At 45.4% G+C, this 27,762-nt stretch overlaps 1 pseudogene; it reads left to right on the top strand.

Moving 5' to 3' along the window:
- The first annotated feature begins 130 nt into the window (after positions 1 to 130).
- Positions 131 to 27,233, top strand: LOC141997737 (olfactory receptor 6F1-like; annotated as a pseudogene).
- The last annotated feature ends 529 nt before the right edge of the window (positions 27,234 to 27,762 follow it).

Genomic DNA, 27,762 nt, shown 5'->3' with positions numbered 1-27,762 from the left:
AAGACAGACATGCCATTTCTCATGAATTTATTGTTGATAGACACGATTTCTAAGTCAAATTAAGCCTCACTCAGGATCTCATGGTAGAACTCTCAAATCTCAGGATTTTTTTCCTGCTGGTGTGATTTGCATGAAGTTTCTCATTTTGCCCAAGTACAGCAGCCCCACCGGAGAAAGCTCCATCTCCTCCCTCCGGTACAGTGCCTGGAACCAGTCCAGCAGCTTGGTGAACAGTGCCAGCATCCTGTCCGCTGCTGCCATTCAGCTTGCTCTGGGTGGGTCCGCGCCACCTCCCCCAGCCCAGCCCAGGGAGGAGACTCTGGGCCCCGCCACCACCACTGTTCCCTGCTGACCAGGAGGCTCCACTGAGCCTAGTTGGCCAGTCTGTCCCCCAGCTTCCTCCATGGGCCAGGCCTGCTTCCGACCACATTTCAGACTGGGCCTGGCCCTGGCCTTGGCCTTCCCACCCCAAGGCCTAACCCCCCCCACCCCCCATCCAGACTGGGACTGCCTTCTACACCCCCATCTGTGGGGCCTAACACCCCCCCCGGGTCTGCACTCGGCCCCCCCCACCCCAGGCCTGCCCCCTTCACCCCCTCTGTGGGGCAAAACCCCCGCAACCCAAGGCCTGGCCTGACCCCCACACCCTCAAACCAGGGCCTTGCCCCTGCCTTGCCTCCAGGGCCAGGACTACCCCCCCACACACACACACACACTCAGGGGCCTAACCTCACCCCCCCAACTCAGACTGGGTTTGCCCCCCGCCGCCTCAGGGTCTTCCCCTCTTCCTTCCCCCCCCCCCCTTCAGGTAACCAAGTTTTGCTTGCACAAGATATCACTATATCACCTTCAGTTAAGGTGTCCAGTGACCTCCAGCGCTTGGGCTCTGACTAATTAGAATGTAGCATCATTGTTAATTGAGAATCTGTCACCGTCACCTTAAACTGAGCCACATGGTGCTAACAGGGAGGAGTTTTTAAAAGTCTGCTATAAAGTGTTTTCAGGTGCAGCAATAGAGTTTTTTAAAGAGCTGTGACCTGTCAAAAATTAAATAGGCCTCTAATGAGGTTTGTAAGCCGTCACTATATCTATACTGATCTATGTTTGAAAAAAATAGCAACTCTTGATTTGTATACCAAATCTCTTGATTTTTAAGTTTTTCCTCTTGATTTATGAGACAGTGGGGTTGACAACACTGTCAAGAGCACCAGACCCGTGTGTTTGTGACTGGGTGTGAATCCAGAGATGGAGCAGCATTGTGGGTAGGGGTCTGTGGATAAGACACTGAGGACACTGGCAGAACTGGGGGTCGAGGGCAGGACAGCAAAGCTTGTCACAGTCCACGTATGTTGGCTGATCTCTGTCACTGAGGCCTAGAATCCTGGAATTGCCTTTCACTCACTGCACCTGGGCCCTGCAGCCTCTGCTAACCCAGTGGGAATCTCTCATTTGTTTGTCAGTTTCCTTGCAATCCACACATCCCATTACATCCCCTCACTAGATGGGACTCTGGTGGAATGTATGAAGGGAGGGATCACCTTTCACAGGAATTGGCATAACTGGCTTGACCCCTTTCACTTTACACATCAGGGGGCTACTTGACATAGGAACGAACCCTCCCCTTCCTTTGTCTAACATTAATCAATGCCTCTGACTTTCCTTGCTAATCAGCCCTGATGGGACTGCTGCCGTGACCTGCATTTCCCAACAATGTTTCCATTCTAATGGCCCTCGATGGGACCCATTAAAACGAGAAGTAACTTTGTTTCTTCCACTAGCTCTTAGTTCCTTGAGAGGTTCTTTAAATCTCCAGGCAGTGCTCAGGTCTCAGCTGGGTTTAACATTCCTCAGACTGCTGGTTAAGATGTGAAATTATAACAACCTGTGTGTCCTCCTATAAATCCCTATAGAGCCACAGGTGCTGCATGGCTAATTGGAGAGTTTTCTTTTTAGTAGCGGTGTTGCTAGCGGGGATGATTTTAATGAGCATGCAATGAAGCAGGGTGTTTTAACTGATTATTACTTTTATCTTAGGCAAGAGTCAATGAAATTAACATGTTTCAAATGAAATTGATCAGGGTTCCTTCACACTGGGGATCTGTCACAGCAAATCTGTGATCAGACCTATACAAACAAAGGTCAAGCACTTTACAGTCTATGGACAAACTGTTCATTGCCTGTTCTCTGATCAGCCACCAGAGACTGAGATAGCTCTTGTCTATCCCTTTGCCGCTGCTGCCCTTAGCAGAGCGTTACAGCAAGCCGCTTGTCAGCTCCAATTCCCACCTGCTTTGCCTGTGAAATTAGTTGCACTCAGAGTCAGAAGGAATATCCTTTAATTACCAAAAATCATGATGTATTTTTAAAGCTATTTTAGTGCCCATGACTGTGAAATACACCCACTTAGGAGCCCCTGCCCACTGAAGTCCACTTTCCACAGAGATGGGCCCCTTAGTGATAGATAGATAGTAAGGGAGGGGTGGGCAAATGTAAACACCATTAGGCAGGTGGACAGAAAGCTGATTAGACAGATGACATGGCAGATTGACAGAAGTGTAGATGGGCAATTGGAAATACAGATGGCTGGGTCAATGAGATGGATAAAAGGAAGAAAATGGACAGACATCTCGATGGGCAGAGAGGGCAGGGTAGACAATTAGGTGGATGGACAGATGGACCGATAGATGATTAGATAGAGCAGTTAGAATACAAATTAGGATACACACACACACACACACACCACTGTTCAGTGCGACAATATGCTTCAAACCTGACCGAAGGAAGTGATTTATCTAGGTCAGAACTCAGAAGTTGGTACCTACACTGTGACTATCTTCCCTTTACCTGTCTTTCGAGCCTGCCAGTTAAGAGGCCAATTGGCATCCTACCCAATGCTGTGATTTTCATATGGCTACAGATCCACTTATAACTAATGACTGCCCCAGCCTGTGAAATTCACCTCTGGATCTTGAGTCTCACAAAGATAATTGGAGGTGTTCAGATCTGAGGTTTCTGTCTCAGTCTAGGCAGCTCAGTTCAGGCCCATTGCTGCTATGAATTAGATTGGTGGCACCAAGAGAGGCCAGGACAGAGCTGTAAGATGAGACACAATATCCAGTTGCTGCCAGTGATGCAAATGCTCCCACTGATCTATCAGGCAGTGGTACATTTAGCATCAGCCAGCTGCAGCGACTGCACTGGGGAGCACAGTTCTGCCTGGACATCAGTGGTACAGAGGAGAAATCACACACCACAGACACACATGTGAAAGGACACACATCTAGATCCACACCCAGAGATGAACTCAGACATGAATACACACCCATATTAAGATGTAAGCGCACATACAAAACTACTCTAACACAAACTAAATAAATCCATCACTTCCAGGTATGTCACCCATCCTTTCACTCAAACGTGCACTCAGTCATTTTCCCAACCATACAGTCAGATTCATTCATGTTGCTATCCTTATTATTTCATTCTCCATTCAAATTAATGTGCAGCACGAAAGTGGTACTCATATCAATGAAATTGCTCCTGATTTAGGCCTTATCAAAACACTACCTCCAGCAGAGGATCTGGGCCAGCGCGCTAGCTAATTCCATGCCATTTAAATATGCACAAGCCAATGGAGCTCTGTTAGTTTAGTTCCAGTGAGGGCATAGCCCTGCAAGCCATACATCTGTGTGGCTGGCCTGAACTCAGTGGACACCTGGAATTTAGGAATGGCGGTAAGTCAATGACTGTAATTATCATTCCTTTCCTTGCAGCAATGCTGTTTTCTGCAAGTCACTCCAGCTTTGATCCCCAGATTTACTGTGCAGTAGCATGCAAAAGTTGCCAGAGCAACAGTGTGCTGGGCATTATATGTACAATCAGTGAAGGGGAGCCCACCGGACACAAGACCTGACAGGCTGTAAAACAGGGGTCTCAAAATCCCAGCCCATGGATTATCTGTGGCCTGAGAACCTCCCCACTTTGGCCTGTGGAGGAGAGACACAGGCAGACATGCTGCCAGCAATGTCTGCTGCAGGCGCCGCCCCCGGCTCCCATTGGCTGGGGGAGAGGGACAGAGATAGCATCACTAGTCGCTGGGCAGAGTCAGCCATGGAGGCAGCATCATTTTTACCCCCACAATGAATATAAGTCAGTCAAAATACCGAACACAACTATCTGACGCACACCTTGCTGCAGTCCTGAAGGTTTCAACTGCTCAGTCACTGAGGCCAAACATCAACAAACTGACAGAACTGAAGCATTGCCACATGTCTGGCAAACTCTAAGAACTCTTTGGCAGGTGAAGAATTGTATAACGTTGTATGACAGTTTTATTATTTCTAAGAAATTTGAAATAAAAAATACAATATAAACATTTTCTTTTCTGAACACCATCTTCAGTGACATTACTGGCCCACTGGGAGGATTTGAGGACTGGCACTCGCCCTAAGGTAAATTGAGTTTGAGATCCCTGCTGTAAAACCTCCATTTGTCTTGGTGGGTTTATTATTAATATTACAACAGCACCACCTAGGGGCAGCAGTGTGCAAGGCAGGCACACTTGTCCTGAAGGGTGTATTTAGGTGGACAAGATCAACAGACTTTCCCACTGTCACACAACAGTTCAGCATGGGACTAAAGCCCAGGTTACCTCACCAGCATCCCTAGGCCCTCTGCACTGGACCACACTCTCCCTCTTCATAATGCTGGAGCATGTCTGTAGCAGTTTGCAGACTCACTGGTGCAGCACCTCCTGCTGGTTGCCTTGGGAATTAGCTCAATTCCAGCTCTCAGAGCAACCTCTGCTGGCCAGTGTCTCATCTACCTCAGTCCCCCGTGTCCCTCCCAGACCCCGGTGCCCTTTACTTCAAGTGTTCTGCCCCAGCAGTACCCCCACTCTTTGGGTCTTCCCTCCCAGGGGAACCCCCAACCCTCTATACCCAGTGGCTACTGCCAATCATCATCTAGCCCCCATTCTCTGGGGCAGACTGCAATCTGTTATGTCTGCCCATCACTGGCAAGGGGGTAGGACCAGCTGCCTCTGCCTATCCCCAGGCTGCACCTCTGCAGCCCCAGTACCTGCTTAGGCCTTTACCAAGGCCTCAGCCTCAGGTGTTGCCAGGCTGGAGATCCCCCACTCCTTTTGCCCTTCCCCAGCACTGCCCAGCTTCAGGTACCCTTGTTCCTCCAGGCAGCAAGGTCCATCTCTCTCCAAAGCTAAAGAGAGACTGTAACCCAGCTCCTCCCTGAGCCCTTATAACAGGGCCAGGTGTGGCCTGATTGGGTGCAGCCACAGCTGTGGCTGCCTCCCCAATCAGCCTTTAACTTTTTTTTTTTTTTTTTTTTTTTTTTCCCCCAGGAGCGGGGTAACTGCCCCACTACAATGTCCCTTTACAGAACAGCAGCACACATGATACAAGGATCACTGGTCACAGCTGTCAGAGCGTTCAGGGCCAGGAGGCCTATGAGTCATATGTTGTCTTGGTAAAATCAGGGCCACTTGCATTCCTCCCATATTGCAGACTGTGCTGTCATTTCCTGGGCAAAGCTTTGGGGTGGGTTCTATTCAATGCAATATCAACTGGTTTATAAAAAAACAACAACAATGCTGTGGCTTCCAGAACCTGCTGCATCTCCTGGAACATCTAATAGCGTGATACCCGGGGTCAGATACCTGTAGGTTTATCTCTTTGACTAGGCCCAAACTAGTGGTTTTGGAGTCTCTGTATTTCCTGTGTACACTATGTAGCTAGCATTTATAATGAAGATCAGAGAATGGAGAAGACATCCAGGTTAAGATTTTCAAAGGGGCCTGTCAGGGTTCCCTCCCCACTCTGAACTCTAGGATACAGATGTGGGGACCCACATGAAAGCACCCCTAAGCTTATTTCTACCAGCTTAGGGTAAAAACTTCCCCAAGGCACAAATCTCTATTTGTCCTTGGACTGAGGTATGCTGCCACCACCAAGTGATTTAGACAAAGAATCAGGGAAAGGACCACTTGGAGTTCCTATTCCCACAAAATATTCCCCCAAGCCTACACCCCCTTTCCTGGGGAGGCTTGAAAAATAAACAAGGTGAGCACAAACCAGACCCTTGGGTCTGTAGGACACTAAAAACCCAATTGGATTCTTAAAAAACAGAACTTTATTATAAAGAAAAAAAACATAAAAGAAACACCTCTGTAAAATCAGGATGGAAGGTAATTTTACAGGATAATCAGATTCAAAAACACAGAGGATTTCCCCCTCGGCAAAACTTAAAAGTTACAAAAGCCTCCCTCTAGCACAGGGAAAATTCACAAGCTAAAACAAAAGATAAACTAATGCATTTGCTTGCTTTACTTACAATTTTTGTAATCTAGATGCTTAGTTCAAGTAGGGCTTTAGGAGATGTATTTTCCCTGTCCTGATTTCTTCTCTGACCCGGAGAGAACCAACAAAGAGAACAAAGCAAAAACCTTCCCCCACAGATTTGAAAGTATCTTCTCCCCTTATTGGTCCTTTTGGTCAGGTGCCAACCAGGTTACCTGAGCTTCTTAACCCTTTACAGTTAAGGAGGGATTTTATGATACCCTTAGCTGTATGTTTATGACACGCCCCCTGTCATAAATATAAAGGGAAGGGTAAACCCCTTTAAAATCCCTCCTGGCCAGAGGAAAAATCCTCTCACCTGTAAAGGGTTAAGAAGCTAAAGGTAACCTTGCTGGCACCTGACCAAAATGACCAATGAGGAGACAAGATACTTTCAAAAGCTGGGAGAAGGGAGAAAAACAAAGGGTCTGTGTCTGTCTGTCTGGTGCTTTTGCCGGGGACAGAACAGGAATGGAGTCTTAGAACTTAGTAAGTAATCTAGCTAGGTATGTGTTAGATTATGATTTCTTTAAATGGCTGAGAAAATAGCTGTGCTGAATAGAATGAATATTTCTGTCTGTGTGTCTTTTTTGTAACTTAAGGTTTTGCCTAGAGGGATTCTCTATGTTTTGAATCTAATTACCCTGTAAGGTATTTACCATTCTGATTTTACAGAGATGATTCTTTTTTACTTCTATTAAAAGTCATCTTGTAAGGAAACTGGATGCTTTTCCATTGTTCTAAGATCCAAGGGTTTGGGTCTGTGGTCACCTATGCAAATTGGTGAGGATTTTTACCAAACCTTCCCCAGGAAGTGGGGTGCAAGGGTTGGGAGGATTTTTGGGGGAAAGAAGTGTCCAAACTCCGTTTTTTCAGGAACCCAGATAAAGTTTGGTGGTGGCAGTGGAAGTCCAGGGGCAAAAGGGTAAAATAGTTTATACCTTGGGGAAGTTTTAACCTAAGCTGGTAAAAGTAAGCTTAGGAGGTTTTCATGCAGGTCCCCACATCTGTACCCTAGAGTTCAGAGCGGGGAAGGAATCTTGACAACATCTAACCTTCTTATGTTCTTTTGTAAATCCAATAATCATCTATCTACATTTTTAGGTGCAAATCTGGCCCTAACTGCCTTAGATTTCTTTGAAAATCTCAGGCCACAGGCTTCATCCAATGGTCCCTGAACGACTGTCTTTCCAATGACTTCAGTGGGAGTAGGTCCAAACAGAGGTGTTAGCCAATACATACATGTTGGGTGAAGAATTCATCACATCACTGGGTATTATGCAGATGATATTGCTATAATATATATTATATCTATGAAGCTTGACAGGGGAACTTTGACTGATGTCTATATATACGTGTTGGGAAGTTATGTTAACTGAATACATTATGGTCTCCCCACAATTCGGTTCATTCATGTGGAGGATGCCACAATACTTAGCAAAGCTGAAGCCAGCTTTGGCATTAGGAAATAGGACACCTGTCAAAGACATGATGCATGAATGGTATGTCCTAGCACAGACTGGGATGAACCTCTATACCTGGTTGGTTTGGCACATAGTACCCAAAAGCAGAGACAAGCAAAGTTCAGAGAAAACTGCAAGTTTAGGAACTGTTACACACTGGTGGGTTGGATTTCTAGTGACAAGTAAAGGGCTTTGTAAGTTGTAAAATCATACCATAAATACTGCTAGCTGAAATGCATATTTTTGAAGCACACCTTTTGAGTAACATGAACACCCTGCGAGAATTTGCTTCCTGGAAGGGTAGGTATGTCTCCTTTTTGTATTGTATTGCTTTGTCTTTAGATAATACATTTGGCTAGGTTTGCTTATTTGGTCTCTTGGTCTTTTTAAGACTGAACCCAAGTGTACTCAAACAATTGACACACATTTTAGTCATTAGAGATGATTGTCATATACATTTGAAGGTGCCTATTCCGACTACAGATTGGGTGAATGTCTGCTGGTGAGTCAAAGTGGGGTTTATTCTCAGCTCTGGCACTGAACCAGCTTATGTCTCAGTAGCCACATTTTGCAGATGAGGATAACAATATTTGCCCCTTTCACAGAGTGATTTGATGCCCAGGTCAGATTTTCAAAAGAATTGAAGGTGTTTGGTTCCCAAATCCCATTGGTAGTCAATAGAATTTGGTGCCTAACTTTTTTTTGCACCTTTGCAAATCCCAGCCAAAGAGACATTTTTAATGGAAAGAATTAATCTATTATTTTTTTAAAAATTCAGTTACTGTTTTATGTGTGCGTTATTTCTTAGTGAACACATTCAAGTACATGAATGATAAACTTTGGAAATTTAAAATATGAATCTGATTCTTCTCTCATTTCTAGGTGTACTCTGGTCAGTAGAATTGAATCTCTTCATACTTACAAAATTGTAAATCAAAGATAATAAATAAAAACCTCTCACTCTTAGATAGCATTTTCTCCAATAGATCTCAAAGTGCTTTATCGTGATCCCCCTTGTACCCATGGGGAAACTGAGGCATGTAACAGGGAAGTGACTTGCTCAGGGCCACCCAGCAGGCCAACACCAGGAACAGAGCCCAGGTCTCTTTAGTCCCCATCCACAGTGCTCTCCACTAGGCAACACTGCCTCAATGGAATTTACAAGCATGTTAAACTGGTGTTACTGATGGAGCATTCAGGGTTACTCCTAAGAGGACATTTTAATTTTACTATTCACCAAACCTCATCCAGCAGATCTGAGTCTGGCTAAAGGAAAGCACCATCCCAGGGAATTCTTGGATCCAGGGTCCATTTTAGCTGAGAAATTAAAGGCCTGAGAGACCGATGCAGGATTCCAGTTCTGGTCTGCAGTATGGCCATGGGGTGGCAGTTCTGGCAGTGCAGTCATTAGGACTTGTACTGACTCCACTGTGGGGAGCTGTATTACTATGTATTTATTTGTATCACCGGAGCACCCGGCCACAGACCAGGATCCCAGGCATTGTACAAAAAGATGGTCTCTGCCTTAAGAGGCTTACAATCTTGCTACAATGCTGTGCTGTACCAGTCCCCCACCTGTTTGTAGGACCCTGGGTGTCCTGCATGCCCTGCACAGCTCTGCAGGAGCTCCAAGCACTGGGATTGTCAAGCTCGAGCTGTCTCCAGCATCAGCAAGCACCAGAGGCTTCAAAGACATCCGGCAGCCTCAACACTGAGTCTCATTTATATTGATTACACCCAAGTTTGGTCTATTTCCCGAGGGTGATACTTTGGTCGAAATTTGGGAGTGGGGTTTAGTGTGCAGGTGCTGGGTGGTGTTGGTGGCCTGTGATCTATAGGAGGTCAGACTAAATCTTGTGGTCCCTTGTGGCTTTAAACACTATGACTCTATCCCCACTTGGCTCTGACCCTCAAGACCAGGAGCTGCTTTTGTCCAGGGTCTCCCTCACTTTCCTGTTCCTCAGGCTGTAGATGATACCATGGGATACCAGGAGGAAGCACAGGCAGGAACGTCTGTGAGGGGAGGGCTCCTGCCTCATACTGAGAATGAGGGGCGATCAGCAGGTTATCTCAAGTGCTTATATACGAATGCACAAAGCCTTGGAAACAAGCAGGGAGAACTGGAGGTCCTGGTGATGTCAGGGAATTATGACGTGATTGGAATAACAGAGACTTGGTGGGATAACTCACATGACTGGAGTACTGTCATGGATGGTTATAAACTGTTCAGGAAGGACAGGCAGGGCAGAAAAGGTGGGGGAGTAGCACTGTATGTAAGGGAGCGGTATGACTGCTCAGAGCTCCGGTACGAAACTGCAGAAAAACCTGAGTGTTTATGGATTAAGTTTAGAAGTGTGAGTAACAAGAGTGATGTAGTGGTGGGAGTCTGCTATAGACCACCGGACCAGGGGGATGAGGTGGATGAGGCTTTCTTCCGGCAACTCGCAGAAGCTACTAGATCGCATGCCCTGGTTCTCATGGGTGACTTTAATTTTCCTGATATTTGCTGGGAGAGCAATACGGCGGTGCATAGACAATCCAGGAAGTTTTTGGAAAGCGTAGGGGACAATTTCCTGGTGCAAGTGCTAGACGAGCCAACTAGGGGGGGAGCTTTTCTTGACCTGCTGCTCACAAACAGGGAAGAACTAGTGGGGGAAGCAAAAGTGGACGGGAATCTGGGAGGCAGTGACCATGAGTTGGTTGAGTTCAGGATCCTGACAAAGGGAAGAAAGGTAAGCAGCAGGATACGGACCCTGGACTTCAGGAAAGCAGACTTCGACTCCCTCAGGGAGCGGATGGGTAGAATCCCCTGGGGGACTAACATGAAGGGGAAAGGAGTCCAGGAGAGCTGGCTATATTTCAAGGAATCCCTGTTGAGGTTACAGGGACAAACCATCCCGATGAGTCGAAAGAATAGTAAATATGGCAGGCGACCAGCTTGGCTTAATGGTGAAATCCTAGCAGATCTTAAACATAAAAAAGAAGCTTACAAGAAGTGGAAGGTTGGACATATGACCAGGGAAGAGTATAAAAATATTGCTCGGGCATGTAGGAATGAAATCAGGAGGGCCAAATCGCACCTGGAGCTGCAGCTAGCAAGAGATGTCAAGAGTAACAAGAAGGGTTTCTTCAGGTATGTTGGCAACAAGAAGAAAGCCAAGGAAAGTGTGGGCCCCTTACTGAATGAGGGAGGCAACCTAGTGACAGAGGATGTGGAAAAAGCTAATGTACTCAATGCTTTTTTTGCCTCTGTCTTCACGAACAAGGACAGCTCCCAGACTGCTGCGCTGGGCATCGCAACATGGGGAGTAGATGGCCAGCCCTCTGTGGAGAAAGAGGTGGTTCGGGACTATTTAGAAAAGCTGGACGTGCACAAGTCCTTGGGGCCGGACGAGTTGCATCCCGAGAGTGCTAAAGGAGTTGGCGGCTGTGATTGCAGAGCCATTGGCCATTATCTTTGAAAACTCATGGCAAACGGGGGAAGTCCCAGATGACTGGAAAAAGGCTAATGTAGTGCCAATCTTTAAAAAAGGAAAGAAGGAGGATCCTGGGAACTACAGGCCAGTCAGCCTCACCTCAGTCCCCGGAAAAATCATGGAGCAGGTCCTCAAGGAATCAATCCTGAAGCACTTACACGAGAGGAAAGTGATCAGGAACAGTCAGCATGGATTCACCAAGGGAAGGTCATGCCTGACTAATCTAATCGCCTTCTATGATGAGATTACTGATTCTGTGGATGAAGGGAAAGCAGTGGATGTATTGTTTCTTGACTTTAGCAAAGCTTTTGACACGGTCTGCCACAGTATTCTTGTCAGCAAGTTGAAGAAGTATGGGCTGGATGAATGCACTATAAGGTGGGTAGAAAGTTGGCTAGATTGTCGGGCTCAACGGGTAGTGATCAATGGCTCCATGTCTAGTTGGCAGCCGGTGTCAAGTGGAGTGCCCCAGGGGTCGGTCCTGGGGCCGGTTTTGTTCAATATCTTCATAAATGATCTGGAGGATGGTGTGGATTGCACTCTCAGCAAATTTGTGGATGATACTAAACTGGGAGGAGTGGTAGATACGCTGGAGGGCAGGGATAGGATACAGAGGGACCTAGACAAATTGGAGGATTGGGCCAAAAGAAACCTGATGAGGTTCAATAAGGATAAGTGCAGGGTCCTGCACTTAGGACGGAAGAACCCAAAGCACCGCTACAGACTAGGGACCAAATGGCTAGGCAGCAGTTCTGCGGAAAAGGACCTAGGGGTTACAGTGGACGAGAAGCTGGATATGAGTCAGCAGTGTGCCCTTGTTGCCAAGAAGGCCAATGGCATTTTGGGATGTATAAGTAGGGGCATAGCGAGCAGATCGAGGGACGTGATCGTTCCCCTCTATTTGACATTGGTGAGGCCTCATCTGGAGTACTGTGTCCAGTTTTGGGCCCCACACTACAAGAAGGATGTGGATAAATTGGAGAGAGTCCAGCGAAGGGCAACAAAAATGATTAGGGGTCTGGAACACATGACTTATGAGGAGAGGCTGAGGGAACTGGGATTGTTTAGTCTGCAGAAGAGAAGAATGAGGGGGGATTTGATAGCTACTTTCAACTACCTGAGAGGTGGTTCCAGAGAGGATGGTTCTAGACTATTCTCAGTGGTAGAAGAGGACAGGACAAGGAGTAATGGTCTCAAGTTGCAGTGGGGGAGGTTTAGGTTGGATATTAGGAAAAACTTTTTCACTAGGAGGATGGTGAAACATTGGAATGCGTTACCTAGGGAGGTGGTCGAATCTCCTTCCTTGGTAGTTTTTAAGGTCAGGCTTGACAAAGCCTTGGCTGGGATGATTTGATTGGGGATTGGCCCTGCTTTGAGCAGGGGGTTGGACTAGATGATCTCCTGAGGTCCCTTCCAACCCTGATATTCTATGATTCTATGATGGGATTCAGGAATGGGGCCATGTACAGAATGGACACCAGCTTCTGGAGGATGAAGTTGCCAATGGCCCTGAGGCAGGGGAAAATGCAGATGGAGGTGTCATAAGAGATGGGGACCACCACCAGGTGGGAGGGGAAGGTGGAGAAAGATTTACAATTCCCAGTTTCAGATGGGATCCTGGCCACCGTAAGGAGGTTCCTCTCACCAGCAGGGATATCACAAGAATGGGCAGTGCTGCCATGAAGTCAAATGTTGAGATTGCAGAGGTTATCCATGCATGACAGCTTCAGGAGGGACAAGAGGCCACAGAAAAAGTGCTGGATGGTGTTAGCATTACAGAACTGCAGCTTGGAGCTCTTGGCGATGGACTGGAATTAAGCCAGGAAGCCAATGATCCAGGAGCCCAGGCTCAGCATAGTTAGGGCTCTCTGATTTTTGAGAGCTGGGTAACCTAGTGGGTGGTAGATGGCTAAATAGTGGTCGTAGGCCATTGTGGTGATCCAGGAGCTCTGGGAAGCCCAAATGTAACCCACACACCTTCTGGGTGTGGTGCTTTGTCCCCTCTAGTGGCACTGAGGCCACTTAGATTAATGAATCTGCTACACTTTTAGCTAAGCACCATGTGGTTTTTAGCAGTAGAGGCTCATGCATTTTGCTCCTGAGGCCCCAGGTTCAATCCTGCCTGCCAACAACCGGGTTCTGTGGGCTTTACAAGTGGGGACTCATCCGGGACATCTGGAGCTAAATGTATGAGCCTCTACTGCATGACCTAAAAGCCACATAGCACTTAGCTAAGACTGTAGCAGGCACATTAATCTTTAAGTGGTCTCAGTGCCACTACAGTGAACAAAGCACCACACCCAGGAGGTGTGTTGGTTACACAAGAAGATGAATTCAGTGTGAGAGGTCTGTTTTTTCTTTCTCATCTCCACAGTCTGCTTTCCTCACTGCCAAAACAATAATTGAGAAAAACAACTTAGCAGAACTTAAGTAGGGACATGGGAATGTGTGGGGAAAAAAATCATTAAAAACCAGAAAAACATAGACATACAAAACTCTATTTCTTATTATTCCTTATTTCCAGTTGCCTGGGAAGCATGCTACTTATTCATCTATATCCAGTGGACCTTATTCAGTGGCTACTCTGTCCTTACTCAATGGTCATTCAGTGTTTACTCAGTGTGACTCAGCTCTCACTCCATGTTTATTCATCTCTACCCCATATCCTTATTGTTTGTTCAATTCTTATTGGGTGTTTACTCAGTTCTTACACAACATTTACTTTTATTATTTATTATTTATGGAGTGCTTACTTAGGTTAGGATTTTCAAATGATCCTAAGGGAATTAGGTGCTTAAAACCAATTGGTAATTAGAAGCGGAGTGCCTAACTCCCTTAGCCTCCTTTGAAAGCCCCAGCCTTAGTATTTATTTTTACTTGGGAAATATTCATGCTGAGGTCAGTGGCGTAAATCCTGACATTCTTACTCAGTTCCTATTCTGTCAAACTCCCAGTCAAGTCTCTGTCAGTGTTTATAATCGAGAGACAAGGTGGGTGAGTTAATAACTTTTATTGGACCAACTTCTGTTGCTGAAAGAGACAAGCTTTCTCACTACAAAGAGCTCTTCATGCATGTCTGTGTTTGTCTAATCTAATGTATACATGTGGAGATCTGTCAAGCTCCTAGAGTATTCAGATGTCCATTCCCATTGATTTTGAATACCCCATCCTTACTTCCTATAATAATGTAATGAACCAACTGGTGTGTACATGCATCACACTGTAGTTAATGGGGCCACATCCTCAACTGGTATAAATATATGTAGCTCTGTTGAAGTCAAAGGGTTAGATCCCCAGCTGGTGTAAATTGGCCTAAATCCATTGAAGTTAATGGGGCCAGATCTGAGACTGGTGTAATTTGGGGTAGCTCCACTGGAGTCAATTGGCCCCATGGAATCCCCTGAAATTGGCTCAAGGTCCCCCAGGGTGCCACAGACCCCTGGTTGAGAACCACTGCACTAAATGATGTAATGTTTCCTTCTGACACTAAACTTTATAAAAGTATTTGGGACAGTGCCTGAGATCTAAAATTCTAATAATTTGATTGGGAGCAAAAACTTATGTCTTTTTCTGCTAGAATGAAGAGCCCATTATTAAATATTTATCCCCCAGTTAGATTCTTACAGACTGTAATCAAGTCATCCCTTAACTGTCTCTTTATTAAGTTAAATAAGTTGAGTTTCTTGAGTCTGTCACTCTAAGGCATGTTTTCTTATCCTTTAATCATTCCTCTGGCTCTTCTCAGAACCCTCTTCTACTTTTCAGCACCCTTCTCAAATTGTGTATAACAACTGGACACAGTATTCCAGCAGCAGTTGCACCAGTGCCAAATGCAGAGGTAAAATAACCTCTGTACTTTTACTTGAGATTCCCCTGTTTATGCATCCAAGGATTGTGTTAGCTCTGTTGGCCACAACATCACACTGGGTATTCCTTTTCAGCTGATTATCCACCACAACCCCCAAATCCTTTTCAGAGTCATTGGTTCCCGGCATAGAATCCCTCATCCTGTAAGAATGGCCTACATTCTTTTTTCCAAGAGGTGTACATTTACATTTAACCGTATTAAAACACATGTTGTTTGCTTGTGCCCATCTTTCCACACAATCCAGACTGGTCTGAATCAGTAATCTGTCCTCTTCATTATTTACCACTCCCCCAACTTTTGTGTCAACTGGAAACTTTATCAATGATGACTTTGTTTTCTTCCACATCATAAATAAAAATGTTAAATAGCAGAGGGTCAAGAGCCAATTTATGTGGAACCCCACTAGAAACATTCATATTCAATGATGATTCCCATTTAGAATTACATTTTGTGACTTATAGCTAGCCAGCTTTTAATCCATTTAATATGGGCCATATTAATTGTATATTTTTCTAGTTTATTTTAATCAAAATGTCAAATACCTTAGAGAAATCTAGATATTTTACATCAAAACTACCACTTTTCTCAATAAAACTTGTAATTTTATTTTTAAAAAATCAAGTTAGTTTGAGATTGTTGATAGTCCATAAACCCATGTTGAGTGGTTTCAAGATTCCTTCCCCACTCGGAACTCTAGGGTACAGATGTGGGGACCTGCATGAAAACCTCCTAAGCTGACTTTTACCAGCTTAGGTTAAAACTTCCCTTAGGTACAAACTATATTTTACCCTTTGCCCTTGGACTTCCACTGGCACCACCAAACGTTTATCTAGGTTTATTTTTATTAGGAAAGCATTGTTTGGAAATGTCTTTCCCCCCAAAATCCTCCCAACCCTTGCACCCCACTTCATGGGGAAGGTTTGGTAAAAATCCTCACCAATTTGCATAGGTGACCACAGACCCAAACCCTTGGATCTTAAGAACAATGAAAAAGCATTCAGTTTCTTGAAAAGAAGGATTTTAATAGAAGAAGTAAAAAGTAAAAAAGAATCACTTCTGTAAAATCAGGATGGTAAATACCTTACAGGGTAATTAGATTCAAAACATAGAGAATCCCTCTAGGCAAAACCTTAAGTTACAAAAAGACACACAGACAGGAATATTCATTCTATTCAGCACAGCTATTTTCTCAGGCATTTAAAGAAATCATAATCTAACGCATATCTAGCTAGATTACTTACTAAGTTCTAAGACTCCGTTCCTGTTCTGTCCCCGGCAAAAGCATCACACAGACAGACCCAGACCCTTTGTTTTTCTCCCTCCCCCCAGCTTTTGAAAGTATCTTGTCTCCTCAGTGGTCATTTTGGTCAGGTACCAGCGAGGTTATCCTAGCTTCTTAACCCTTTCCAGGTGAAAGGATTTTTCCTCTGGCCAGGAGGGATTTTAAAGGTGTTTACCCTTCCCTTTATATTTATGACAAGTGGTATTAATTATATTACCCTCCTTTATTTTTTTTTATTAATAGAGTCCCATATGATCTGCTCCATTATCCAGCCCAGGGTCAATGTCAGACTGACAGGTTTATAATTACCTGGGTCATCCCATTTACCTTTTTAAAGATTGGTACAACATTAGCTTTCTTTCTGTCTTCTGTACTAAGACTTATTGAAAATCAACATTAATAGTCCAGTAAGCTCCTCAGCCAGTTCTTTTAAAACTCTTGGATACAAGTTATCTGGACTTTCTGATTTAAAAATGTCTAAATTTAGTAGCTGTTGTTTAACATCCTCCTGTAATACTAGTGGAATCATAGAATCATAAAAATGTAGGGCTGGAAGGGACCTAGAGAACTCATCAGACCTCTGTGGTGAGGCAAGACTAAGTAAACCTAGGCCATCCCTGACAGGTGTTTGTTCAACCTGTTCTTACAAACCTTACAATGATGGCACTTCCACAACCTTGAAACCCTAATTCAGAGCTTTGCTGCCTTTAATGTTAGAAAGCTTTTTTTCTAATATCTAACTTAAATCTCCCTTTCTGCAGATTAAGCCCATTACTTCTTGCTATACTTTCAGTGGACACAGAGAACAATTGATCCTCATCCTCTTTAGAACAGCCCTTAGCATATCTGAAGACTTATCAAGTAGCCTTTCAGTCTTCTTTTTTCAAGACACAACATGCCCTGTTTTTTAAAACCTTTCCTCATAAGTCAGGTTTTTTTAAAAGCTTTTGTCATTTTTGTTGCTCTCCTATGGACTCCCTCCAATTTCTTCGCATTTTTCCCTTGGTGGTTTGTTCAAATGGTTAATCACCCTCACTGTTAAAAATATATGCCTTATTTCTAATTGGAATTTGTTTGGCTTCATCTTTTTGGATCTTGACTTCAATAAAACACTCCCCTCTGCATCTACGCAGGTTAGCAATGGGCACACTCCAACCCCCAAGCCCTTCGAGCATCTCCCTGGAGTGTCCAGCCCCTGTTCCACTGGACACTTCCAGCATTCCCAGATTCGCTGATCCCAAAGACAGGACACCCCAGCTTACCAGTTACATCTCAGATCACCACTTCCCTTCACACACATCACTTAGATATGTTTATAGTGAAAATAAGTAGAAGTTTATTGATATAAGTATAAATTTATCTCTATTCTTTGATAGAGAATCTACTGATAGCAAGTCAAAGTATTGGAAACCAGTGGATAAAATAATATCACAACACACATTCTAGACCCTGCACTTAATTTACAGTATACTCTCAGATCTAAGTATCGCTCACCCAAATATCCGTACCGCAATTTACACGCAGATTGGCTTGACCCCATGTTCATGTGGCAAACACACCGACAACTTCCTTCATAGGTGAAGGAGTCCATGTGTCTCTTTGCCCCTCATACATATCAGAAAAAAACATTGTTCTTATTCGTAAACCGGGCATCACGCTTCTGATTGTTATTTCCTGTATAGTCCTTTCCTGTAGATTTCAACTTGTCTGAGATATGTCCCCTTCTGGGAACCTGCATCATCTCCAAAGACTTTAAGAATGTCATTTCTAGTATAGATACATAACTCCTTAACTATTATCCAGACATGCATTTCAAAATGATTATAACGACCAGTGGGCTATTGGCTCTTGGTAGAAACCTTACATGCCACCCTTTCGTGAATTATTTCTGTGGAAGGAAAAGGCCGGGGTAGGGATCATCGAATCCTGGAAGTCAATGAATGGCTACGCAGGTGGTGTCGGAGAGAAGGCTTTGGGTTCTTTGACCATGGGATGGTGTTCCAAGAAGGAGGAGTACTAGGCAGAGACAGGCTCCACCTAACGAAGAGAGGGAAGAGCATCTTCGCGAGCAAGCTGGCTAACCTAGTGAGGAGGGCTTTAAACTAGGTTCATCGGGGGAAGGAGACCAAAGCCCTGAGGTAGGTGGGTGTGACAGGTGTCGGTCGGTCCTCTGAGCCCCTAGGGGCGATGGAGAGCTATGGTCTCCGTGGCAGGCCTCAGCCACACCTTCCGGGTGTTGGGGAATTAGCGGGGAAGGTGTGCTGGCTGGAGTCAGTAGCGCGCCCCTCGGGCAGGGGAGCGCCAGCGAGAGTCAGTAGCGCGCCCCTCGGGCAGGGGAGCGCCAGCGAGAGTCAGTAGCGCGCCCCTCGGGCAGGGGAGCGCCAGCGAGAGTCAGTAGCGCGCCCCTCGGGCAGGGGAGCGCCGGGGTAGGGGAACGCAGGCCCACCCAACTCCACTGCATTCCAGCCCAGGGCCCTGACAGTGGCAGGAGGCAAAAGTCCCGCCGCTGGGTCAGCGGGGCCGTCCGCGCCCGCTGACCAAACACACCCACCCCATGGTGTAGTTCGGCCCCTAAGCTACTTCCTACCCGGTCTCTCAGGCGGGTCGCTCCGGTCCCTCCATCTCCTCCGGGTATTCCGCTGCGGGCAGCTCCGGTCCCTCCATCTCGTCCAAGTATTCTGCTGCGGGCCACTCCGGTCCCTCCATTTCGTCCGGGTATTCCGCTGCCGGCCACTCCCGCTCCCCCTCGGTATCGGACTCACGCTGGCCTGGGCTGCAGTCAGGCCCCTCCAGGTCCTCTGGGTATTCAGCGGCTGGCAGCCCTGGTTGCCACAGGCCTTCCTCCCGGTCAGGCTCCTCCTTGCCCAGGGCTTCGCCTGGGTCAGCAGCAGGATTGCGAGGGAGCAGCCTGTGTCTGTCTCCCTCCCTGGTGCTCTCTTCACTGGGCAGAGGGCCACGCCCTTCGTACTTCCTGTCCCACCCTTCCCCTTCCGGGGATTGGCGGAAACTTGGCCTGGCCCCGCCCACTCAGGCTGAAACGGTGGCTCTTTACCCTCTGGTTCAGAGGGGAGCTACCCTGGCTCCCTACAGTGGGGAAGTGGGATACCGGGAGGAAGCACGAGCAGGAGCGTGTGAGAGGGGAGGGATCCTGCCTCATGCTAAGAATGAGGGGCAATCAGCAGGTTATCTCAAGTACCTATATACAAATGCACAAAGCCTGGGAAACAAGTAGGGAGAACTGGAGGTCCTGGCAAAGTCAGGGAATTATGATGTGATTGGAATAACAGAGACTTGGTGGGATAACTCGCATGACTGGAGTACTGTCATTGATGGGTATAAACTGTTCAGAAGGACAGGGAGGCCAGAAAAGGTGGGGGAGTTGCAGTGTATGTAAGGGAGCAGTATGGCTGCTCAGAGCTCAAGTATGAAACTGCAGAAAAACCTGAGTCTCTCTGGATTAAGTTTAGAAGCGTGAGCAACAAGGGTGATGTCGTGGTGGGAGTCTGCTATAGACCACCGGACCAGGGGGATGAGGTGGACGAGGCTTTCTTCCGCCAACTCGCAGAAGCTGCTAGATCGCACGCCCTGGTTCTCATGGGCGACTTCAATCATCCTGATATCTGCTGGGAGAGCAATACAGCGGTGCACAGACAATTCAGGAAGTTTTTGGAAAATGTAGGGGACAATTTCCTGGTGCAAGTGCTGGAGAAACCAACAAGGGGCGGAGCTCTTCTTGACCTGCTGCTCACAAACCAGGAAGAATTAGTAGGGGAAGCAAAAGTGGATGGGAACCTGGGAGACAGTGACCATGAGATGGTCGAGTTCAGGATCCTGACACAAGGAAGAAAGGAAAGCAGCAGAATACGGACCCTGGACTTCAGAAAAGCAGACTTTGACTCTCTCCGGGAACTGATGGGCAGGATCCCCTGGGAGAATAACATGAGGGGGAAAGGAGTCCAGGAGAGCTGGCTGTATTTTAAAGAATCCTTATTGTGGTTACAGGGACAAACCATCCCGATGTGTAGAAAGAATAGTAAATATGGCAGGCAACCAGCTTGGCTTAACAGTGAAATCCTTGCTGATCTTAAACACAAAAAAGAGGCTTACAAGAAGTGGAAGATTGGACAAATGACCAGGGATGAGTATAAAAATATTGCTCGGGCATGTAGGAATGAAATCAGGAAGGCTAAATCACACCTGGAGTTGCAGCTGGCAAGAGATGTTAAGAGTAACAAGAAGGGTTTCTTCAGGTATGTTGGCAACAAGAAGAAAGCCAAGGAAAGTGTGGGCCCCTTACTGAATGAGGGAGGCAACCTAGTGACAGAGGATGTGGAAAAAACAAATCTACTCAATGCTTTTTTTGCCTCTGTCTTCACGAACAAGGTCAGCTCCCAGACTAGTGCACTGGGCAGCACAGCATGGGGAGGAGGTGGCCAGCCCTCTGTGGAGAAAGAAGTGGTTCGGGACTAGTTAGAAAAGCTGGACGTGCACAAGTCCAGGGGGCCGGATGCGTTGCATCCGAGAGTGCTAAAGGAGTTGGCGGATGTGATTGCAGAGCCATTGGCCATTATAATTAAAAACTCATGGCGATCAGGGGAAGTCCCAGAAGACTGGAAAAAGGCTAATGTCGTGCCAATCTTTAAAAAAGGGAAGAAGGAGGATCCTGGGAACTACAGGCCAGTCAGCCTCACCTCAGTCCCCAGAAAAATCATGGAGCATGTCCTCAAGAAATCAATTCTGAAGCACTTAGAGGAGAGGAAAGTGATCAGGAACAGTCAGCATGGATTCACCAAGGGAAAGTCATGCCTGACTAATCTAATTGCCTTCTATGAGGAGATAACTGGTTCTGTGGATGAAGGGAAAGCAGTGGACGTGTTATTCCTTGACTTTAGCAAAGCTTTTGACACGGTCTGCCACAGTATTCTTGTCAGCAAGTTGAAGAAGTATGGGCTGGATGGATGCACTACAAGGTGGGTAGAAAGTTGGCTAGATTGTCGGGCTCAACGGGTAGTGATCAATGGCTCCATGTCTAGTTGGCAGCTGGTCTCTAGCGGAGTGCCCCAAGGGTCGGTCCTGGGGCCGGTTTTGTTCAATATCTTCATTAATGATCTGGAGGATGGTGTGGATTGCACCCTCAGCAAGTTTGCGGATGACACTAAACTGGGAGGAGTGGTAGATATGCTGGAGGGTAGGAATAGGATACAGAGGGACCTAGACAAATTGGAGGATTGGGCCAAAAGAAATATGATGAGGTTCAACAAGGACAAGTGCAGAGTCCTGCACTTAGAACAGAAGAATCCAATGCACCGCCTCAGACTAGGGACCGAATGGCTCGGCAGCAGTTCTGCAGAGAAGGATCTAGGGGTGACAGTGGACAAGAAGCTGGATATGAGTCAACAGTGTGTCCTTGTTGCCAAGAAGGTCAATGGCATTTTGGGGTGTATATGTAGGGGCATTGCCAGCAGATCGAGGGACATGATCGTTCCCCTCTATTCGACATTGGTGAGGCCTCATCTGGAGTACTGTGTCCAGTTTTGGGCCCCACACTACAAGAAGGATGTAGAACAATTGGAGAGTCCAGCGAAGGGTAACAAAAATGGTTAGGGGTCTGGAACACATGACTTATGAGGAGAGGCTAAGGGAACTGGGATTGTTTAGTCTACGGAAGAGAAGATTGAGGGGGGATTTGATAGCTGCTTTCAACTACCTGAAAGGTGGATCCAAAGAGGCTGGATCTAGACAATTCTCAGTGATAGCAGATGACAGGACAAGGAGTAATGGTCTCAAGTTGCAGTGGCGGAGATTTAGGTTGGATGTTAGGAAAAACTTTTTCACTCGGAGGGTGGTGAAACACTGGAATGCGTTACCTAGGGAGGTGGTGGAATCTCCTTCCTTAGAAGTTTTTAAGGTCAGGCTTGACAAAGCCCTGGCTGGGATGATTTAGTTGGGGATTGGTCCTGCTCTGAGCAGGGGGTTGGACTAGATGACCTCCAGAGGTCCCTTCCAACTCTGATATTCTATGATTCTATGATCTGATGTAGGTGATTGCTGCAAAACCTTGTGCATCCCCTGTGCCCTCTGTCAGTTGGCATCAAGTGGCCCCTGGGCCACACATTCCATGTTCCTAATGTGTTTAGGATAGGTTGGGAATTTTAATGGGGCTTTCAAAGAAAGTCTTAAAAATAAGAATACTCTTGTATCTTTCTCCAAATTCTTTCACATTTTCTCAATACACCCCACTGTAAGTGATATCTCGGAGTTTCAATATTGAAAGTGAAATCCAAATAAATCACATACAGAAGGGTGAAATCCAGCTGCAAGTGACCAGCCATGTTACCCACAAAAATCTAGGATGCCCTGTGTTTACCCGACCGAGGGCTCAATATGTGACCCAGTCAATTTAGGCACTCCTATTCTTTCCCTCCCAAGGGCTCAGGGTGTAAGGCATCTACCCTTACCTACAGGGCTCAGTGAAAAACCTGGTCAATTTAAGTACCCACCCTTTCCCTTCAGGGGTCAGGGCTCTAAGGGTCTGCGAAATCTTTACCCAGTGAAAGAGCATTACACATCTGTGCTCTAAACATCTTATTTATTAGCAACACACACAAAATACATATGCCAAGAAAATCTCTTATGCTCACCACTCCCAATATACAGTGTGGAAGTATAACATTGTATAAGTATAACGTTGCATAAGGGGACATGCTGGATACATTGTATATGAGAGGGCATGCCAAAACATGTTACAAAGTGTCTGAGGGAGCACACATAGGGACAGTTAGCTTTTGAATGGAGAAGCAATTAAGATAGAGCCAGCACGTCTAAGAAGCAGACATCAGAATGGAAGGTGTGAAGGGCAATTAGTTAAGTTAACTGGAAGCTGTTAAAGGAGATTGTTAAGGGTGGCAGGTAATTGAAGATACGTGACTGGTCTCAGGGATCTCGAAGGGTGGTGACTAAAAATCTTTTTCTTCTTTTGTCTGTAACTTCTCTGTAACTTGTTCTCCAAAAAACTGTATAAATTAAGAGACACAAGCCCCACTCGGGGGGCTCACTTCTAAATGTATTAGCAGAGCAGCTTTGCTAATAAAACAGAGTGGTCTGATAAATTGTGAGTCTGAGTCAAACTTTGACAACAGATAAATTTCACCCGATGACCAGTCAGGAGTCATTCATCTGGGGGTTCCCGGTGATGCCTCTGCATGTCACGGTCATGCAGAGGGGTCAGAGTTCCAGCAGCTTGATGTTAAACTGCAGTCCAAAAATGGTTCCCAGAGACCATTGTTTTTCATTTACATTATATAGGTAACACTAGCTACCTCCTTCAAATTTACTAAACTCATTACATTATTCCACACTCCTAAATAACAATTTTTTTAACCAATTATGCACTGGCACCTATGTGTCCTCTTTCCTGCCCGATTTTTTTACTTTTTATCTTTCATGCCCAAATTGTAACTTAATTGTGACCTTCTCTGTTTGTGCAGCATAAAAACATTGGTCAGAGCTTATCTTGCCATTTGTTGAGTCTCTTTCTGTGTCCTTCCTAATTTCACAGCGTCTTTACAACCTTGGTGGGTATAACTCTCGTTAGGGACATTCCTGAGGTGCGGGTTCTTTATCAGCAGCAGAACATTCTCTTTTTTTTCTTTTTCTTTTTTTTCAATTTTAGTGGTGAACTTCCTGAATTTCACCCAAGGCTGGTTTAATATAGGGGTAGGGAGGTGATCAGGTCTCAGGCCTACAGCCAGTTTATAGCCTATGCAACACTGCTCCTCATGCAAGAAGCTCTGAGTAATAAAAGCACTTCAATAGGAACTAATAGGCCCAGATCCACAAGGCTATTTTCCACTGATTTCAATGAAAGTTAGGACCCTGAAAACCTTTGGGCATCTGGGCCACTCCTAAATGCCAAGTCACTTTTGAAAATGGGACTTGGGTTCCTAAGTCATCGAGAGCCATGTTTTTAAAGGTATTTAGTAGGGCTGTCAAATTATTAAACACAATAATCACAATTAATTACAATATTAACAAAAATAGTCGCAATTAATTTCAGTTTTAATCACTCTGTTAAACAATAATAGAATACCAGTTAAAATTTATTGTAAATACTTTGGAAATTTTCAAATATATTGATTTCAATTACAACACAAAATACAAACTGTACAGTGCTCACTTTATATTATTATTTCGATTTCAAATATTTGCACTGGAAAAAAGATAAACAATGCAATGTAGTGCAATCTACAAGTCGAAGAATGAAGGGGCATACGAATATTTAGTATATCTGCACATAAATACCTTGCAATGCTGGCTCTAACAGTGCCATGCGAACGCCTGTTCTCACTTTCAGGTGACATAGTAAATAAATGGGTAGCATTATCTCCTGTAAATGTAAACAAACTTGTTTGTCTGAGCAATTTGCTGAACAAGAAGTAGGACTGGGTGGAATTGTAGGTTCTAAAGTTTTACATTATTTTATTTTTGAATGCAGTTATGTGAAAAAAATAATTCTACATTTGTAAGTTGCACTTTCATGATAAAGAGATTGCACTACAGTACTTGTATTAGGTGAATTGAAAAATACTATTTCTTTTGTATTAGATTGCAGATTAGACATAGCAAGCTCACTCCAGTAATATACTTTAAACCACCTGTACTAAAAAACAGCTTTTGTATACTTAATAATGTGACCTACTCAGCCATATCTGGTTGAAAGGAAAATGTAGTGCCCATCTTTAAAAAAGGGAAGAAGGAGGATCCGGGGAACTACAGGTCAGTCAGCCTCACCTCAGTCCCTGGAAAAATCATGGAGCAGGTCCTCAAGGAATCAATTTTGAAGCACTTAGAGGAGAGGAAAGCGATCAGGAACAGTCAGCATGGATTCACCAAGGGCAAATCATTCCTGACTAACATAATTGACTTCTATCATGAGATAACTGGCTCTGTGGATGAGAGAAAAGCAATGGACTTGTTATTCCTTGACTTTAGCAAAGCTTTTGATATGATCTCCCACAATATTCTTGCCAGCAAGTTAAAGAAGTATGGGCTGGATGAATGGACTATAAGGTGGATAGAAAGCTGGCTAGATCGTCGCGCTCAACAGGTAGTGATCAATGGCTCCATGTCGAGTTGGCAGCCGGTATCAAGGGTCGGTCCTGGGGCTGGTTTTGTTCAATATCATAGAATCATAAAATCATAGAATATTAGGGTTGGAAGGGACCTCAGGAGGTCAGCTAGTCCAACCCCCTGCTCAAAGCAGGACCAATCCCCAACTAAATCATCCCAGCCAGGGCTTTGTCAAGCCTGACCTTAAAAACTTCTAAGGAAGGAGATTCCACTACCTCCCTAGGTAACGCATTCCAGTGTTTCACCACCTTCCTAGTGAAAAAGTTTTTCCTAATATCCAACCTAAACCTCCTCCACTGCAACTTGACACCATTACTCCTCGTTCTGTCATCTGCTACCACTGAGAACAGTCTAGATCCATCCTCTTTGGAACCCCCTTTCAGGTAGTTGAAAGCAGCTATCAAATCCCCCCTCATTCTTCTCTTCTGCAGACTAAACAATCCCAGTTCCCTCAGCCTCTCCTCATAAGTCATGTGTTCCAGTCCCCTAATCATTTTTGTTGCCCTCTGCTGGACGTTTTCCAATTTTTTCACACCCTTCTTGTAGTGTGGGGCCCAAAACTGGGCCCATCTCTCTCTGTCTCTGTCTCTGTCTCTCCAAAGCCTACTAGAGGGAATAGAAACAGTACCATTGACTTTAACTATCATCATCAGGCACTCTATAATCATGGAGCTTAGGGCATTAGAAGGCAGGAGCTCCTGGACTCTATTCCTGGCTTTTCCCTGACTCCCAGTGCATCCCTGGGCAAGAACCTTTACCCCTCTAACCTAGTTTCTCCTCATATAGCAGAGGATTGCTAATGGTTAATTACTTACTACAGAGGGGCATTGGGCCCATTGCAAAGAGCACTGAAGGGAGTTCTTTCTGACCATTGTAGAATTAAATAGCTCATGAGCATCATCTCCACACCCCCCATATACTCCTTCCTCTGCAACCTCCCCTTCCTGGAGATCTGGTACACCACGGTCTATGTCCCCAAGACAATTGCAGTCTTCCTTGGGAAAAGCAGAACCATCTCCTTCACTAGCTGCATCCTGCAGACATACTTCATGTTCTCCCTGGGCTGCACAGAACAAATCCTCTTATCTGCCACAGCCTGTGATCGCTATCTGGCCATTTGCTACCCATTGCGCTATTGCACCATCATGAACAGCAGCCTGTCCGCTCAGTTGGCCCTTGGTTCCTGGGTGTCTGGTTTTCTGGCTATTTTTAGCCCAGCATATTTGATAGCCAGGTTGTCCTTCTGTGGCTCTAATGTCATCAATCATTTCTCCTGCAGCATAGATTCCTTAGTCATATTCTCCTGCACAGACACCTTGGTGATTGAGAGGGCAGCTTTCCTCATCTCGATCATCGTCATCCTGGGATCATGTCCCATAACCCTGGTCTCCTAAATTTACATCATTTCCACCACACTGAGGATCCCCTTGGCCCAAGGCTGACAAAAGACCTTTTCCACTTGCTTGGCCCACCTCACTGTTGTCCCTATCTGGTATGGCTCCACCATCTTCCTCTATGTCCAGCCTTCCAAACAGAGCTCCTTGAAACAAGTTTGTCAGCATTTTGAACCCTATTGTCACGCCGCTGTTAAACCCCTTCAGTTACACTCTGAGAAATAAAGAGCTGAAGAAGGCTTTATGGAAGACATTCAGTCGGATGTGAATTTTTGAATGGCTGACCTGCTACTGAGCCTGACTCTCAGCCCATGCTCATGTTGCCTTTGGTATTTGTAAGGCTATTTAGGCACCTCAAGATTCAGATGGCACCTAGATACAATTAAATATATGGCTTCTAAGACCAATGGGAGTTATGCACCTAACCTGCTGGGGAATTTTTAAAATTTCCACATGGCACCTTTAGGAACTGACAAGCTTTTGAAAATCTGGCCCTAAGAAGCTATCTCAAGTTCTCATCCACAGCACATTGGAATGAATGAACATATTGCAATTGAATTAAATGGGCTTTCGATCACTCCTATGTGGACATTAGCTTTAGCAATTCACATTTAGGCCCCCATACTGATGTCATTACTCATATACTGAATTTTATTTGAGTGGTCCAACTGACTTCAATGGGACTACTCACACTAAGTAAGATAAGCTCGTGCATAAAACCATCAGCAGGATCAAGGCCTCAGTGACATAGGACAAATTTCTGAGTGCAGTTGCAAAGTTTAAATTTGAGTGAAACC

Source organism: Natator depressus, chromosome 13 (genome assembly GCF_965152275.1).
Source record: "Natator depressus isolate rNatDep1 chromosome 13, rNatDep2.hap1, whole genome shotgun sequence".
In the NCBI taxonomy this organism is placed as follows: domain Eukaryota; kingdom Metazoa; phylum Chordata; order Testudines; family Cheloniidae; genus Natator; species Natator depressus.
This window is presented reverse-complemented; position numbering and strand designations above follow the sequence as displayed.